General features: G+C 38.4%; 1 long non-coding RNA gene across 1 annotated transcript in view; it reads left to right on the top strand.

Annotated features, from left to right (window-relative positions):
- Positions 1 to 1,127: 1,127 nt before the first annotated feature.
- LOC111090270 overlaps positions 1,128 to 10,914 on the top strand; it is a 37,234-nt gene continuing 27,447 nt past the window's right edge. The window contains exon 1 of the long non-coding RNA XR_005371408.1: positions 1,128 to 1,383. This is a non-coding gene — a long non-coding RNA (uncharacterized LOC111090270). The remainder of the gene's footprint in view (positions 1,384 to 10,914) is intronic.

Here is a 10,914-nt window from a genome sequence, read left to right as displayed (position 1 = left end):
CGTAGGCTCTTAGAAGGCTTCAAAGACCACAAACACTCAAATGAGAGCAAGCAGAAGCCATTTATTCAGAGCTTGATTTGGCAGGGAAGTCAGCCACTGCCATACCTAAGAAAAGACTCAAAGAGCAGGCAAGTAGTGGGAAGATTCTATTGTGGAAAACAAGGAAGGCTGTGGGTAGGCCTTGATTAGAGGCTGTTCACCTGTGGAAAGAAGGCAAACATTCTATGTGATTTGTTGGGGAGTATATTTGGCTTTCTCTAGTTGGTTCTGAGTTAGAAGCACTGGCACAAGCAGGGCAAATATTAGGGGAGCTTGCATTTATTGATCAAATCTTGACTATTTGGGTCTGGTCAGTGCAGACGTTGTGGGTCAGTATTCTATTTTTGTATGTGGTACGGCCACAGTCCTTCTGTATATTGTCTCCCACTAGTCATCCCTTATGCTTCCTTTGGCCACTTTTCAAGTAAAAGCTGTCATTGGGAGTTTTCTTTTTTCTTTCTTTCTTTCTTTTTTTTTTTTTCATTGGGAGTTTTCAATAGGGACTAACCTTCCAGGGTACTAGGTTTAGCATTTTTCCCAAGAGAAAAAGCTCTAAGTGCTAGGCCTCTGGTACATACAATCTATGCCCAGAGCTGTGTCTTTTAGGCCTTCAGAAGAAGGGTAGCTGAGCTCTTTGCTTTTTAAAATTGTGAAACCCACCTCTCTTAGTTCTATTGCAGTGCAGCCAGTGGTTACAGAAAACCAAATATTGTCTGTATATTCATCATGTGCTCATGAATAGTAACTAAAAAACTGATTATACACCACATGCAAGGGTCTCCATGACACAGTGGATGAGATAGGGTGTGGTGGATATTCTGTGGCCTCTAACTTGGTATTAATCCAGTTTCTGTATTCATGTAGCCTCCAAATCCATTTTTATTATAGCCTTTTTTCTGTGTTTGAATTATCACCATGGTGTAGGGAAATATGTAACGCTCTGTTACCCAGAGCCTTGGAGCATCTTGCAAAATTCTTCATCATTGAGGGATGATGTTTTGTCTTCATCTTTACTTTCTCCCTGCATCTGGTTAGCAGCAATGGGACAGTCAATTGGTGATTCACTGGATGCTATTTAGTTTGTTCTGTCAGCTGTTTATTAATCTGTAACTTCCTGTTAAGATGCAGGGTGTGCTTTTTAAAGAACCCTTACACAGCATGAATTTTATTTTGGGACTGGCTGTGCTAATATATAAAGAGGATCTGTGAAAGTTACTTAGTCCTGTAAACCATTTTCTCTTAGCAAAATTTTGTGGGCACATACCATGTGCAGGAATAAATGAGATAGACTCAGCTTCCAGAAGTTTACCACTGATTCCAAGGAGACAAGTGTAATAAAGTGTGGTAAGTACCACCATAGATGTACAAGATATGGCGTGATGCAAAGGAGGAATTGGAAAGTTCCAGGGGAACAGAGGAGGGAGAAGGTTTTTGTAGAAGAAACTAGAAGACAATCTAGAAAAGATTTCCAACAAAGATGTCACATTTTGGTGACAATGTAGAGGGGCAGACTGGACAAGGAAGAACTTGAAATTAGGGAAATTATTCAAAGGTTATTTAGGAGGCTGTTGCAATGATTTAGGCAAGAGATAGCGAAGGCCTAATTGAAGATTGAGAGAGAGGATGCAGAAAAGATTTGAGAGAATTTTTACAATGAACTGATACGGGGGGAGATGAGGAAAAAGTTGAGCAAAAGTTTTTGGTTCTGAGCACTTGGTAATTAACATTGCCTTTAAACAGATTGTAAAAGAAGCAGAAGCAGGTGATTTGGGTGAGGGCTGTGGAAACAATGGGTTCATTTTTGGACTGTTCCCATTCAGTGCGACATGGGGACATCATTTGTTCATTGGAAATCCAAGTTTGAAGTTTGAGAAAGAGGTCTGGGCTGGAAAAACAGACATGACTGGCATCTAACAATTTGGAAGCATGTTTCTATTAAAAACCAATGGTGTTTTCTGTAGATGGCATTGGACAACTGACTAGTACTTTCAAAGTATAGAGTTTATTTGAAGATAGTTTTTTATAGAAATGTAAGTAAATTCTAGATTATGGTTTTTTTCTTTAATGGTGTCAGCTTTTATGTTGGAAATTGGGCCTACCAGGGCAGAGGAAGTGGGCCATACAGACTGAATACAATCTGCAAATTGAACTTGGGGGTTTTAACATTGACATTAAAAGTGTTACTTGCCCTTTTGGTATTAGAGATTTAATGAAAACTGTATAAACTGGTGGAAACCATGATAAGCTATGGGAAACCATATAGTTGCATTTAATCTTGGAATGCTGTACAGTGTTCTTTACCAACAGTATTTCACTAGTTCTGGGAATTTGGAAATTGGAAAAGCCTGTCATGTTTTACTAGACAAAGTGGGATCTTCAGGAATCCTTTTTTATTAAATTGTCTTTGGACCCAGGAATCTAACCTAACCCTAAACTGAACTCCAACCCTAAACTGTAGCCTTAACCATACCTCTATCCCCAACCCTAACCCCAAGTGTAATACTAACTCTAGCAGAAATCTACATCTGTACACCTAGACTTACACTTCATTCTCAGCTGAGCCTTCACCTGAACACTAACCATCCACTTAACAGTAACCCCAACTCTGAACCTAAATATAGCACTGATTCTATTTCTTGTCATTAACTCTAACTGTAACCTAGAACTGGCTCTTTTAGGGGTAAGCCTATGGGGAAAAGTGTTCTTCAGATCTCTGGTAATTAGATAATCAAAACTGAGACATGAATTTCAGACCAAATGAGTAATTTATAGGCAGACCATCAGCAGACCATCTTTAACAACATATCATGATTAGGTAACCTGAGCTTTCTGATAAAGATATCCAAAGGTCTGGCTATTGTTCCTGGATGTCTACAGGATATACTTGTTTCTGTTCTCTGATTTCAGAATGTGTATTTTACCTAAGGGTTGCTGTGAAAATTCAGTGAATATCTCTGAAAGGCAAGATCCAAATTAAGAGTACGTTTCATAGACTTTACAAAGTCTTCCAGGGCTCCCCAAAGTGTCAGACTATCCTCTTCCAGAAGGCTTACAGAAATCTGGGGGTCTTTCATTTATATCTAAATCCCAATGTGACTCATAGCCAGACCTTACCAGCTGTAACTCATCTCTATTAGACTAGCAGTCTTTAGGACAATGTTCAGTGTTACAGTCTGGGATTATAGAAGTAATATGAGATACTGTATTGCATTCAGAAACTTAGCAATCAAGCTGAGGAGAAATGATTAACATATGCAAACAGTGAGAGCATATGATGAAGCAGAAGGTATTAGTGGTACAGACCTGGGTACTGAATTGTTTCAAAGTGTGGACAATCCTTTTTCTTATCTTATGACACTTAACATCTTACCAAAACTATGTAACACATATCCAGTCCTTCTTAGGATCCTGGGACGTTGATAGACAGCAGATATTAGTATAACCATTCATATTTCCAAATGTAGAAATAGGCTCTGGGGAGTTAATTATGTCCCCTCAACTCTCCCAGCAGAAGCAGCAAAGCAAGAGTTTTTAACACAAGTTGGCCAATGTCAAATCCACTGGGAAGGAAGGCAACTTGCTCCAATCCAATAGGAAGCTCTTTCAATTTCATGAGACTTGAACTGGGCCTTGGAGGATGGAGTAAAATTTGAAGAGATGAAGGGAAACATTAATATTTTGAGTGGGGTGAATGCTATAAGGAGAAGGCAAGAAGCCAAGTATGGGATAGTGAACAGAGAGGGGAGTGGATGAGGTTAAGATTGGTTGCATAAAACGGTGCTTTGAGAGCCGGTCAAAGGAGTTTATATGATGTGTGGGGTTTCACTAAGAAGTCAATCAGCTGGACAGTGGCATAAAGAACGATCCATCTGCTACTGTGCAGGTGTACGAGGAGGATTAGAACAAGGAGGTCCCAGAGGCAGGAAGGCCATTTAGATGACTTTGGGGTTGGTTACAAAGAAGGGCCTGGGATAGGGGAGCAAACATTAGTATTAAATGAAAATAAATGGGTTAAAAAGATACCATTCAAAAGGATTGACTTAGTAGTGTGATTGAGCATGGGAGATGGAGAAAGTGAAAAAATCGAAGAATTCCAAATTTCACATTACTAGTTTTGTGGCCTCAGGCAAGTCATAAGATATGTTGGGGTGCCTCATCTGGAGACAGTGTGATGGCAGAATGTGACAGCGACCCTCATCTCACATGGGACTAAAACTCACTAGGTACATAGAAATATTGGATTAATCAGCTGTTTTAATGATAAAGGGCAATTTTTAAATATCTAGAAAGATATTCTCAATAACATTACTTAAAATAATGAAAAATTGAGAAATATCTAAATGTCCTACAATGAAGGAAGATGTAAATAAATTATGACCATTATGGAGAAATTAAAATTATGTTTGAACAACCTGGGGGCATAACTTTCAAAATATAAAGGTAGGTAGAGAAAACAGGACACAATACTATCTGAACATCATTAAAAATAAATATATGGGGCCACCTGGGTGCCTCAGTGGTTGATGATCTGCCTTTGGCTCAGGGCGTGATCCCAGGGACCAGGAATTGAGTCCCGCATCGGGCTCCCTGCAGTGAGCCTGCTTCTCCCTCTGCTTATGTCTCTGCCTCTCTCTCTGTGTGTCTCTCATGATTAAATAAATAAAATCTTAAAATATATATATATATATATGAATAGAAAAGAAGATTGGAAAAAACATTAAGAGTGGTCATCTCTGGCTGATGGTAATGTGACCAATTTGTATCATCACTTTTGTACTTTGTACTTTTCTGGAATTTCCAAATTTTGTACAATGAGGCTTTTTTCTTTTAAATAAGAAAAAATATATTTAGGAAAATAAAAAAAATGAGATCAGCTACTACTGTTTAAAATCTTTAGATGTGTCCCTTCTAACTGTTTAAAAATAAAATATAAAATAGGTACACCCTTCTCTATCTGACTTGGTAAGTATCAGTGGAAGAGAATAATGTTGAAGAAGTGGTAGAGATGGAGAAGTGACCTTCAGAGGAAACGGGGAATAGAGCTGAACAAGATTTTGCAGTGCTGCAAAAATAGAGCAGTTTTTCCTTCCTTTACTGAAGGAAAATCAGAATACTTCTCTGTAAGGTAGTTTGATCTTAGGAAAATGCTTGCAGCTCTGATAAATACAAAAGCAACTCCAGAAGTAGATAAGAACGCAGTTACGTCATAATTGCAAACAGTGCTTCATTGTACAAGGTGTTCCATCAGGTTTGCTACCCTCAAGAAGACCTTTACCAGGATTCCTCTTGGTTCTCCATGAGGACTGCAGAATGTTTCCATGGACTGTGCATTTGAACAGAAGTGGAAATTGACTATCCAGTTGTCTTATGAAACATTTATGCATTGGGAATTTTTAATAAGCAATTGTATAACTAAATAAAATATTTCTAGGAAATAAGACCACAAATGGGCCCTGGAGGAACATAATTGAAAACTAGTTGAATAATTCTTAGAATCTTGATATTGATACTGATCCATGATATTTCCTGGCTTTGTGCTTAGTAAACAGATAATATGATGTGACAGGGCTACTTCCTTGAAGCTATACGAAGTGTTAAAATAGTCTTTGACTCAGTTTTCTAATAACTATGTTATTTCACATGACCTTGTACTATCCCTTAAATAAAAATCCATGGAATTATCTTTAGTAGGCAGATAAGTTTCTGCCAGTTGGAACCTTCCTTTTGGTTTATCTTGGAATTTACTTCACATTTACCAATGTGTTGTTTTAAATATATGCTAGTTCAGGGAGCTCTCCTCAAATATTATTTCTCTTCCCTACAATTTTCGTTGGCCTTGCTCTGTTTATCATCACTACCTGTTCTGGATGTCACTCTGACATCCAGAGTGACACTAAAGCACACTAGGGTCTGCCAGGGAGAGGTTTAGGTCCCTAAGCCCCAATAAAGAGCAAATCTGAAAAGGGTCAGGGTACAGCTTCTGTTTGGTTTTTCCTTAGAATTAGCTTGTTACTACACTTCAGGTAGACTCAGCTATGCTAATTTTCTTGGCTCACATGTGTAAAAATGGCATAAAAAAAATAAACGAACCTAGCCAACGGTGCAAGAACTTAGCCACTACCTCTTGCCATCTCCCAGTGTTTGTGATTCTTGGCTGTATTTTATGCTGCTATAAATGGACAAAACACTTCATACAGAGATGGAGGGTTTTTCCTAGTCGTATGATATTTGTCTATACAAGTAGTCAAGATACATACTGTAAGATTGTTTGCTTATGATATCACCGTAGATGATGCCAGAAACATTAGGAAAACAAAAATTTGCACATCAATACTAATTTTTAAAAAGTTGTATCTCATTAGTGTATTTGCACCTTTAAAAATAAGAGGAAGGTAAACGCTACTGGAAAGGAAGGAGAGAGGATGGTAATGGACTGGGAACTTTATGGCCTTACTCACAAAAATGAAAAAATCAGGCCTCAGATGGCTTTTCTATTGCTGTTCTCTCAGCTATATTTTTACTTGAATGACTGTCAAAATACACTACAAGTTATCACACCATCCATAATCAGTGTGACATCTGGGGCCCTGTGAGAGGCCAGTGTTTCTCTAACATTAGCTGACCAGTGCGCTTCCTGTACGTGCTCTGGCTTGGTCATCAGAGCCAAAGAGTCTGATTACCCTAGGCTTGTTTTAGAATCACTCTCTCTCTGCTAATGCAAGTGTCTCCTGCTGCACTTACCTCATTGCCACCCTGAAAAAGCGTACTCTTTCGACAAATACATACAAGCAAAGAGCTAGTGAGGCAGCTCCATCAACTTGAAGAGACTTTTAAATCATTTTGTAATCGACCATTCCTAATTTGCTCGACACATGTACATTTTACACCTTTTCCTTGACAAATCAGCTAAGATCATGTGGTGGGGTTCGTTATGGCCTGAAGGATAGAAGAGATGAGTGAGGTAGAGAATATTTTTGCTATTTTACAAAGAGAAGGATTGGGATTTTCACTCCGTTGTGGAGTCCAGGGAATAAACAAAGTCACTCACACCAGGCAGCTTCACTGAACACATTTTATATTTTAAGTTTCTGACACAGCCTCAAAGCAAAGAGAACCTTTCCAAGGACCTAACGAGATGCAAGCCTGGTGAGTCACTGACGAGCGTGTAAACTTTCATGTGAAGCAAAACACTAGTAAGACTATATTTTAGGAGGAAATGTTGGGTCTTTAAAAAAATTCTGTCCTTTCTGTAACCATGACTATGTAAAAATAAGAATTCTTACATGGTGATGGGTGAGGTGATTTGAGGTATTTTCTGGGCTGCTTTGTGTTATGTTTTCCTTTGGAGGGAGGAGGGTCAGAAAAATACTCTTGGTTTTACCATTTAAATCTACTCTATAAAGTCAAATTGCCAGTGGCTGGGTATTTGAGGCTCTGGGCAGGTTGATGACTTGTGAATCATGCTTTTCTTTTAGTATATTTTGAAATATTGATTTATTGGATATATAGAGTTTTCATGAACATAAACTGAAGGATGATTTTATTGGAAAACTCAAGTATATCTTGATTTTAGAAAATCTAGTTCCATTTTTTTAAAAACCTTGCTTTTTGTCCTTTATTTAATAATATCTTTAGTGGGATCCCTGGGTGGCGCAGCGGTTTGGCGCCTGCCTTTGGCCCAGGGCGCGATCCTGGAGAACCGGGATTGAATCCCCCGTCGGGCTCCCGGTGCATGGAGCCTGCTTCTCCCTCTGCCTGTGTCTCTGCCTTATTCTCTCTCTCTCTCTGTGACTATCACAAATAAATAAAAATTAAAAAAAATTAAAAAAAATAATATCTTTAGTGTGGAAGATGTGAAACCATAACTAAAAGCATTGAATTGATGGCAAAGAAGGTATAAATAAAACTGTGAACGGCAAAAATATTAGAATAAGATATCATGTATTTCCACAGAAAAGCTGGACATTTAAACTTCAAAAAACAGAGGCAGAAAATACAACTTTTTACTTCCCACTTATCCATAGGAATTGCCTTTATTACTGTAACCAGACCCACTAAGCTGCCCTTTATACCGACCTTTGCCCTCATGAAGCAAGTGGGGAAATAACCACATGAGAAATCATTGCAGTTTATTAAATGTCAAAGAGAAACTTGTTAACCAGACGTATCAGATAACCAATTGCCACGCAGAGCACTTGCTAACCCAGGAAGTGTCTGTCTTCTCTTTAAGGATAACACAGAGTGCATAGTTTACAAATAATTATGAACAAAAGATTAGAAAGCATGTGTATCATGTTATGCTATATGTTCCTAAAAAGACTAAGTATTTCCATTAGTGTCATTCATAAGAGTGATTAAGTATCAGCGTGTTAGAAAACTGTAAGCGCAGAGAATTTCAGCCTCATTCCGTGATGTCAGATACATGGGCAAGATATAAGCACAGGAGTGAGGTTTCAAGGACAAGCACCAGGGGAGGAGAGTCCTGGGTATGTTTGCTGTACTTTTTGTGGATATGAACTGAAAAGACCAGTTTCTCAGGAAGAACTCCTGTAGTTATGAGATGGGATTTTTTCCCCCCACTTCCCTGAGATGAGGGAAGGACTGGATGTTTCTCCGTCTCATTTTGGGATGTTCCTTGTTTTTGAAAAGGGGGAAATTAAATTGCCTACAACCTTTTTCCATTAATGGCATCTCCATCCTTCCCAAAATTTCAGGGTCACTCTTGATTTTGCTTTTTCTCTCACACCATACATTCAACTCTTCAGGAAGTTTAGTCAGCTCTGCCTTCAGAAATATCCAGAATCTGACGCCTTGGTTCAAGCTGCCATAGTTTCCCACCTGGATGATTGCAGTAGGTGTGCCCTCTGCTTCATCATATGTCCCCTCCCTGGAAATTTTCAACACAACAGCCAGAATGACCATTTTAAAGCATAAGTCAGAGCACATTACTCTCAACAAACCCTTCCAATGGTTCCTTGTTTCACTTGTAATGAAAACTGGTCCTGCCAATGGATGGCTTCCAAGTCCCTTCTATCTTCTCTCCTCTCCACCATCATCTCTTACATGACTTTTTCCTGAGGTGTTTCCTTATAGTTCTACAAACACATCGGACACATTCCTACCTCAAGGTTTTCATGCTGGCTGCTTTATCTGCTGGAACATGTTTCTTCAGATACTGACATATTTCTCTCCCTCATCTACTTCAAGTCTTTGTTTAAATAACACCTCAATGATACCCTGACCACCCTATTTAAAATCACAATCTCTGGTCTCTATCACCACTCTGGCTGGTTCTATTTCCTAACCAGCTCTGTTTTCAGTAGCAGTTATTACATTCTAAGATATGCTTTATATACTATTACGTTCATTGTCTGTCTCCCCTAACTGGAGCATAAGACTAACAAGGGCAAGGCTTTGACTGTTTGTCTAAGTATCTCAGCCCTTGCACAGAATATTGTATAAACTGAATGTTAATCATCTATGCTTCTCCCTAATTGGGGGATCTTTAAAAAGTTATGTTGTGGGCTGCCTGGGTGGCTTAGTTGGTTAAATACCCAACTCTTGATTTTGGCCCAGATCATGATCTCAGGGTCATGAGATTGGACTCACATGAGGGCTTAAGATTCTCTCTGTCTGTCTGCTCCTCCCACACCCATGTATGTGCTCTTTCTCTCTCTAAGAAAAAGATTTATGTTGTACATTTCTTCATTTTTAGGAAGCACCCTTTCTATGTCATTCCAGGAAGTTTCTGCAGAAAAGATAACCCTCCCCATTATTTTATAGCTTTCAGTCATAAGTATCTTTTCTTTTACCTAACTAAATTTTAACTAAAGTTTTCATCCCTTCTGGTCTCCCTGGGAGACAGGGAGACATTAGGAATATACAGATTTATTGGGCCATACTTTCTCCACCATCTCTTTCTTGGTGTTGTGTTCTGGATCTTTTAACCCAACTCATAGTTTCTGTATTTTTTGGACCTTGAGAGAGGTTTTAAAGCAGGGAAAAGAAGTCAGTTGCAGGAGACCCATATCATTGTTCCCTCTTTCTGCAACAGAGAGGTCTGAAGGAAGAGGAAAACCACTATTTGATGAGAGAAGAGGTTCCTAGAGAGTGTGATAAGTGCCGATGATCCTTGTGATAGTCACAAATCTCAAGACGATATTCTTTGGTAATGGAAGACAGAAGGAGGAAGAGTTTATTCAGGGATGGTTTGTAGCTTGAAATGAAATGTTATTAACTCTTTTTTTAGAGCCTATAATGGAATTTGTGTAAAGGGACTTGTATGGTGCTTTTTGCACATCTGGCACTCATTACATGGTAGCTGTTTTTATTTTATTTAATTTTTACTGACTTCATGAGGTGGACGTTATTATTCCTTTTTTGACAGGAAGAATAAAAGCCAACATTTATTGAGTTCTTGCTATGTATCAGACACTATTTTAAGTACATTATATGGATTAATTTATTAATCCTCACATCTACCCTATGAAGTAAGTATAATTACTATCATTGGGATCATTTAATAAGTGAAGAAGCTGAATATCAGAGATTAAATGACCTACCCAATGATAGCCAGCTAACAGCAAAGATTCAAAGTGGGGCCCTTGGTGCCACTTCACCTATGTGTATTAATTTATAAAACAGAGATAGTCTCTAAATAATAAATAATATTAAAATAAAAATAAGATGATAATTTAAAAATAACTATCATTTATTAAATGCCTGCTCCCCTGCCCTGGTCTCACTGTAGGCTTCTAGTACTTATTTCACAGAGTTATTACAAGTATAAATGACATGACAAGTGCTTGCACATTGAGAAGGTGAATAGATGCTGTCTGGTTCCCACCCAGGGATAACCATGATTAATATTTTTAC

Source organism: Canis lupus, chromosome 16 (genome assembly GCF_011100685.1).
Source record: "Canis lupus familiaris isolate Mischka breed German Shepherd chromosome 16, alternate assembly UU_Cfam_GSD_1.0, whole genome shotgun sequence".
Taxonomy (NCBI): Eukaryota; Metazoa; Chordata; class Mammalia; order Carnivora; family Canidae; genus Canis; species Canis lupus.
The sequence above is the reverse complement of the archived record's forward strand: the minus strand, read 5'-3'. Positions and strand labels throughout refer to the sequence as shown.